Genomic DNA, 8,548 nt, shown 5'->3' on the forward strand with positions numbered 1-8,548 from the left:
CAAAAAATAAAGAGCAAACTACAAGGCAACTATAGTTCAAATTTGACCCGCTTCCAGCTGAATCGGCGAATATTTTTATTTTTCACGAGAGGTGGATAAAAGCTTTGGACACTCAACCATTTGGCCAGTTGTGAATTATATATGGCCTATTATTTTAGAAATTTGATTTGGTACAATTTTACAACAAATATATAGTATGTCCTTCACAAAAAAACTCATTTTGGACACTTTAAAAATGGAAAATGATTTAAAAAAACTAATTTCTCCTAACTCTTTTAAAAGATATTTGTCTTATTTCGTTTTGTCATTAGTCCTGAAAACTAAGGTCAAATTTGATGAAACATGAGAAGGTATTTTATTTTTATTTTTATTTTTCAGATCATAAAATAGCCAATATGATTTAGCACCTTATTTTTAGTCGATTACGACCAATTTAGATGGTCAAAAAATGTAGTACTGGTATACTGCGTTCTGATTGGTCCAGCAGCATCTCACGCGGATCGTGCCTAATCACCGTCATATGCTCCTGGATCCAACGGCCCGCCTGTCTCACCCACGTCGCCCAACACACAACCCGCACTCCTCCCACGCACCCAACCGCACCCAACCCCTCATGCCCTCATCTCTCTCTCTAGAACCCTAGCGCCCCACTTCTCCCTGGTAGGGATGGCACCCGCAGGGTTTGGGTACGGGTGGAGCCACCCCATACCCTTACCCGTCATCCCAAATCTTACCCATCACCCATACCCATACCCGTTGACGGGTACAATTTTTTCCCATACCCGTCACCCATCAGGGTAAACGGGTACCCGCGGGTAAAATTACCCAGATTTGCAACACATCAATTTGACCATTACATAGTCATAAACAACAACTTAGAATAATAATTTACAAACACCAACACATCATGACACCAGCGCATACTCGTTCGTGGGCTAGCTATTGTGGTGCGGTGGCCTAGCATGAATGCATGATGAGGTCCTTTTAGGGTTGTGGGATTTATGTACATATAATATGTTTAATATGTGGATAAATAATATATAAGGCCAATTTCTCATATTATATGTGGGTACATGGGTACATAGGTATGGTTATACTAAACCTTACCCATACCCACTATACCCGATGGGTATAAAATTTTCCTATTTATGTACCCATGGGTATTTTTTTGACCCATACCCTTGCCCTAATAGGGTTTTTACCCGCAGGGTACGCTGGTAATGGGTACCCATTGTCATCCCTACTCCCTGGCCGCCACCACCTCCGGCGCCCTCTGTCCGCCACCACCTCTGGCGCCCTCTGTCCGGCGAGATCCATATGGATCGATCCCCTCCAACCCTCCAACTCCATGACTCCTCCTCCTCCTCTTTGGATCGATCACCCCCAACCCACGACTCCTCCTCTCCTCCTCTCTGGATCTCTGGATCGACCAAACCGCTTCTCCCCCAATCCCGGCCTCCTCCATGCCGAGCCGAGCGACACTCCCCACTTCCAGCCGAAACCCTAGCCTGAGACCCCTTCCTCCTCGATGGCCAACCCCTCCATGGCGGCCGGCGGCAGGGTGCCCTTGCGGAGGGGATCCGCACCGTCGGGGCCCAGATCCGCAACCGCATCCGTGTGGCGCCCGTCGACCGCGTGGCCGCGGCCCTGGCGACATGATGGTAGCGTCGGCCCTGGCGGCGTTGGAGGCGGCGAGCCAGTCCCTGAGAAACCGCGAGATACTCGACGCCGTGGGCACCACCACGGCGGTGCTAAGCACCACCGATGCCGATGGGGTCCAACGAGGCGGACAAGCCGCTGCGGCAGATCGGTGCTTCATTCAAGCAGCTCGCGACCATCGTCAAGCCGCAGTAGCAGCCCGCGATGGCGGCGGGGGACTTCTCACGTGCCTGCTCCAACGTCTCCGTCCTCTTCGGCTGCCTCAGCATCGCCTTCAAATTTGCCGAGATGGACTACATCGCCAAGGCAAGCGGCCGCTCCTCAACCCCCCTCTCCTCCCCCGCTACCTGCTCTGCTGTTCGGTATGCTACTTCGTTGTGCTTATACTATATGTGGTAAAATTTCTGGTGATTCCTTCCCGGGACATTGATTTAGTTGTGTGAAGCTGAGAGGTTTGGGATGAAATGGCCATTGCTTGTTCAATCATTCTTTGTGATTACAATTTTGACTGTATCTCCAGCATTGACAAATACCATTGCTTGTTCAAATTTATACTAGAGTTGCTTGTTCAACACTGATAAAATATCATTGCTTGTTTAAGGACTCCACTATACTGAACAAATGTATTAATCCAGTATTATGTGCGTGCAATTTCTAGGATCAGTATTCAGTTTAGATGCAGATTCAGTCAACACTAGGGATCAATATTCAGTTAACACTAGGATCAATACTCAGTGTAACAATATTTAGTTAACAGTATTTTTCTTCTAGGCCATCAGGGGAGCTCTGGCAGCAGCACAAGGAGCAGAGCAGCAACACTGGCACGGGCTTATATATTGTTGGCTTGTAGCATAAATTGTTGGAACGACAACATAAATTGTTCAGCGTCTTGACGCACTAATGCAATCGTACTGACAATTGGTAGACCAAAATCATATAAAGGTAGTCTGCTCTCCTTTAAATTATATTTCATAAACTATATTGAACCACTGCAGCCGCTATAGATTTGAGATTCACATCTTTTTACATTGCCTGCTCTAGGAAGTTACTGTCGTGTAGTTAGTCTTCTTGCACTGTATTTGTACAATTGTATATTCTTGCCACTACTAGGTGATTCCTTAAATTATTCAGTATGTTGTAACATACCAGTTTGATGGAATGCCTAAGGTCTAAGGAGATAAACATTGGTATCCAGAATAGATCTACCTAAACCAACAGGCACAAAACATGCATATCCCTTTAATCTGCATTAGTGCGTCTAAGTGGTTAGTGTATTGTAAGCTCCATCCATGGAGCAGTGAAATAAGCTGACGCTGTATAACGTGCAGCTAGCTTGCTGTTTAGACATTTTCCCGTTTTTAAGTATTACTTTTCTCTATATCTGTGAATTGGATCGTCGATCTTTCCTGGAGTCGATTTTGCGCTAGAGCTTCTAAAACTAACGAGTCTAGGGAAGAACTTCTTTCTTATCTTCATACATTCTGGACCTTTTCACTACCCTCAATTCAGTTTCTACAAAACGACAATTTTAAAAATGCTAGTCGAGCAATCTTTTAGAAAGCATAATGCTAGTGGGATCTACTCGGTTCATGCTTACTTTGGTCTGCATGACAGTCCTATACGAAGTGCAATTTTGTACTGCTTTCTTCAAGGTTCAGGGGTCCAGGCATATGGCTCACTGTTCGTACTGTCCCAATGCAGCAGCTTCAGCTTCGCCTGCTAGTCGTCTGCACCGGATGCCGCGCCCGGGGCCACTGGCGGCCTCGAGGACGATGCCCAGGCTCAAGGCATAAGAGGGCGCACTGCCACCGTACGACAGGACCAAGCGCATGGTCATCCCCGACACACTCAAGTACGTCATCGTTGGACTGCCTTCTAGATCTCGGCGTGTGTCTTGTATGTGTGTTTGATGTTGATGTTGCTTGTGGTTTTGCAGGGTTCTGAGGCTGGGTTCTGAGGCTGCAGCCTGGGCACAGGTACTGCCTCCTCGGCCAGCTCTCCAAGGAGGTCAGATGGAACTACGCTGACACCATCAGTGTAAGCTATTTCATTGTGCTGTTTCTTCAGTTCTCACTAGTTGCTAGTGTTCGACTGCTACTAGTGGGTTAAGATTAGTCTTTTATAATTGTTTTCTTGAGGATGAGTTACTGGGGTTGTTCAGGCCATGACTCGAAATTATAATTGTTTTCTTGAGGATGGGCAATCTTGTGTATCTGAAAGTGATACATTCTTTGAAAACTCAGCTTCTACTATTCACCTTGTAGATTTTTTATTCTGCAACATATTTGGTTTGGTCATAAAATGATTGGATTATTCTGGAGAAGTACCCAGTGTAACCTTGCAGTGTGAGAAAATTATCTTGCGGTCTTAATTTAGTCTGATTAAAAAATTGGTCATGCTCACGAGCAGTATATATGCACTTGGTCGGTTCATTGTTAGCAGTTTAGCTACACAAACTGACTGACATTGCACAATAAAATGTAGCAGATTTGCTACCAATCCTTCTTTCTCTCGTATAGAAGTACATGCTATCTAACATGAGCAAAATCATTGCGTAACTATAGGTACATCATATGACTAATTTACACAGAATACTCATACTCGACCCCATGCATTCAGTTTCAAAACTTGAAACTAACCTGTTGAAACTAACCTGACTAGTAGCTTCTCTGGCTTCCAGTTTACAACTTCTAGGATATCAACCATTCATTCCCAAGTTGCTGCTGGCAGCTACAAGTCACCTTTTTCTGGAATTTTCATGTTCTTTTTTGTGTGTATATGCCTTCCTCTTCGATTTCGAGCTTGTGGTTGAGGTTAATTGATGGTGGTGGTTGTGCGATGTAGATGTTCGGGATGGCGGTGAAGGAGATGGAGTACCGGGTCGAGCTTCTCAACCGGTGAGTGATGTGCCTTCTAGCTGTTGTACTACCACCAGTCCACTACCTGGGTGGGGCTTGTGAGATTAGATCGTTGGTTGATGCAATGAACCAACTCCATAGTTTTTGTTAATTATGTAGTTATATACATTAAGGGATGCCATTGTCTGCGAAAAAATAAATTGCTTGCACTTTTCAGATGGATGAGGAGCCTAAAGTAGCTTGACAATTATAAGCCTGGTGTTTAGTGTTTTTACTGCTTCTGTGATTTCCTTGCGAACTGTTATTCCTTCAGCTATGACAAGTGATTGCCATGATCTGCACCCACTCGGACACACCCCTGGAAGTGTATTTCCGGGGAGATAGGTTACCTTGACATGAGAATTTACCCTGACCGGAATTTTGGTTATTTCAGGCAAATTTGGGGCTGAGGAAAGAAGACGAGGAGCAACTTCTCTCTGGTCTGGTGGTTGGAACTTCAGGACAAGGTACGTAGCATCCCCATCTCCCTCCCCCTCTTTCTCTGCTTACTAATGCTGCTAAATTAAGGAATATTTGATGCAAATCCTGGTTGTGTAAGGAATTCAAGAGGGATTTGTATGAACAAGTCCAGTTTTATTAGTTAGTAACAAACAGAGAAGATGCGGTCCAGATTGGCCAATTTTAAAAAGGCTGAATTAATGGGCTCGGCCCATCTAAAGCACCGAAATGGCCTGGGCTGATTCTAAGTAACGACCTTTTGAATTGGTCGCAATTTTGCCACGTCAGATTGCTACGTCCGATCCGACGTGGCATGGGCAGACAACCAGTGACCAAAACAAAAGGTCATGGGTTCAACGACCTTCTGTTTTGATCGTATATGTCTATGACCTTCTCACAGAGAAGGTCGTTAATTTCAGTTTACGACCGCTAGCTTTTGACCTTCTGTTTTTGGTCACAAAAAGGTCGCAAATGAAAAACAATGACCTTTCAGTGACCAATAGTCAAGGTCACAAGTTGACATATTTCTTGTAGTGCATCTAGCTCTGCACTAGATTCTCCTTTTGTTTTGAGTAAGCTTGCGACACCTAAACCTGCTACTGCTACGAATTCTGATATGTCGCATGTTATTGAAGATGCCACTTCTGCTATGCATGATACTTATGATGAAACTACTTATTTGCGTAATACTACTTTGCCATTAGGTGAATTTCTTGATGAACAATTTGCTAGGGTTGGAGAGAATGAAATTATTGAAGATACTATTATTGATGATAATGATGATGAAAGTTCTCCCCCTGATTATGAATTGCCTGTTGTTCCTGAGGGTTATGTTATGGATGAGGAAGCTGCTAGAGCTATCTTTGCTTGCAAAGATAGAAATGATCTTAAGAAGTTATTAGCTAAATGGAAGCAGCAATCTCTTAATGCTAGAATGAAACCTGACCCCGCTTTTGCTACTTCACCTATCTGTGTTACTGATAAGGATTATGAATTCTCTATTGATCCTGAAATAATTACTTTGGTTGAATCTGATCCTTTTTATGGCTATGAATCTGAAATTGTTGTGGCACATCTTACTAAGTTAAATGATATAGCCACCCTATTTACTAATGATGAGAAGTCTCGCTATTATTATATCCTTAAGATATTTCTGTTCTCATTAAAGGGTGATGCTAAGACTTGGTTTAATTCTCTTGATCCTGGTTGTGTGCGTAGTCCCCATGATATGATTTATTACTTCTCTACTAAATATTTCCCTGCTCATAAGAAACAAGCTGCCTTGCGGGAAATATATAATTTTGTGCAAATCAAAGAAGAGAGTCTCCCACAAGCTTGGGGAGGCTTCTCTAATTACTTAATGCTTTACCTGATCATCCTCTTAAGAAAAATGAAATACTTGATATCTTTTATAATGGACTAACCGATGCTTCCAAGGACTACTTGGATAGTTGTGCTGGTTGTGTTTTTAGGGAAAGAATGGTCGATCAAGCTGAATTACTATTGAATAATATGTTGACTAATGAAAATAATTGGACTCTTCCTGAGCCAATTGAGCCAACTCCTGAGCCTATTCCTAAACCAACTCCGAAGAAGAGAGGTGTTCTATTTCTCAGTCCTAAAGATATGCAAGAGGCAAAGAAATCAATGAAAGAAAAAGGTATTAAAGCTGAAGATGTTAAGAATTTACCACCTATTGAAGAAATACATGGTCTTAATATACCGCCTGTTGAAGAAACACATTGTCTTGATAACCCGACACATGTAGTAAAGGTAAATTCTCTCTATAGATATGATAAAGTTGAAATTCCCTCTACTAAATTTCATAGCCCATGCTTAGATGAATTTGATGACTTTATGGCTAGGCAAGAAAGTTTTAATGCTTATGTTGGTAGAGAATTAAAGAATAATGCTTTCGAGATAGGACGCTTGAGTGATTATATGGCTAGAGTTAAAGGTGAACTTAAACTCATTAGCAAATATGCTTCTATGGTTACCACTCAAGCTGAGCAAGTACTTAAAGCTCAAAGTGATTTGCTCGATGAATTAAATAATAAACATGACTTTGCTGTTAGAGTGGCTACTAGAACTGGTAGAATGACTCGGGAACCTTTGTATCCTGAAGGCCACCCTAAGTGAATCGAGCAAGATTCTCAGAGAAATAATTTAGAGGCACCTAGTTCTTCAAAGAAGAAAAAGAAAAGCGATAGGACTTTGCATGCTTCTAGCAAACCTGTTGTAGACACACCTGAGAATCCCAATGACATTTCTATTTCTGATGCTGAAACACAATCAGGTGACGAACATGAACCTGGTGATAATGTTCATGTTGACGCTCAACCTAGCAATAATAATGAAGTAGAGGTTGAATCTGCTGTTGATCTTGATAACCCACAATCAAAGAATCAACATTATGATAAAAGAGACTTTGTTGCTAGGAAGCACGGTAGAGAAAGAGAACAATGGGTTTAGAAACCCATGCCCTTTCCTCCTAAACCATCCAAGACAAAGGATGATGAGGATTTTGAGTGTTTTGCTGAAATGATTAGACCTATCTTCTTACGTATGCGCTTAACTGATATGCTTAAAGTAAATCCTTATGCTAAATATATGAAGGATATCATTACAAATAAAAGAAAGATACTGGAAGCTGAAATTTCCACCATGCTTGCTAATTACACTTTTAAGGGTAGAATACCAAAGAAATTTGGAGACCCAGGGGTACCAACTATACCATGCTCCATTAAAAGGAATTATGTTAAAACTGCTTTATGTGATCTTGGAGCCGGTGTTAGTGTTATGCCTCTCTCTTTATATCGTAGACTTGAATTGAATAAGTTGACACCTACTGAAATATCTTTGCAAATGGCTGATAAATCAACTGCTATACCTGTCGGTATTTGTGAGGATGTGCCTGTTGTGGTTGCAAATGTCACTATCTTAACGGACTTTGTTATTCTTGATATTCCCGAGGACGATAGTATGTCGATTATCCTTGGCAGACCCTTTTTGAATACAGCAGGGCCTGTTATTGATTGCAACAAAGACAATGTCACTTTTCATGTTAATGGTAACGAGCATATGGTACACTTTTCGAGGAAACAATCTCAAGTTCATAGCATTAATTCTATTGGAAAAGTTCCAACTATTATTATTGGAGGTTTTGAATTTCCTCTTCCTACTGTCAAGAAAAAGTATGATATTATTATTGTTGGGTGTTGGGGAACGTTGCAAAAAATAAAAAAATTCCTACGTTCACCAAGATCAATCTATGAGTTCATCTAGAAACGAGAGAGAGGAGTGCATCTACATACCCTTGTAGATCGCGAGCGGAAGCATTCAAGAGAACAAGGTTGAGGGAGTCGTACTCGTCGTGATCCAAATCACCGGAGATCCTAGCGCCGAACGGACGTCACCTCCGTGTTCAACACACGTACGGTCAGCGTGACGTCTCCTCCTTCTTGATCCAGCAAGGGGTAAGGAGAGGTTGATGAAGATCCAGCAGCACGACGGCGTGGTGGTGGATGCAGCAG

The sequence above is a fragment of the Triticum aestivum genome, chromosome 4A (genome assembly GCF_018294505.1).
Source record: "Triticum aestivum cultivar Chinese Spring chromosome 4A, IWGSC CS RefSeq v2.1, whole genome shotgun sequence".
In the NCBI taxonomy this organism is placed as follows: Eukaryota; Viridiplantae; Streptophyta; class Magnoliopsida; order Poales; family Poaceae; genus Triticum; species Triticum aestivum.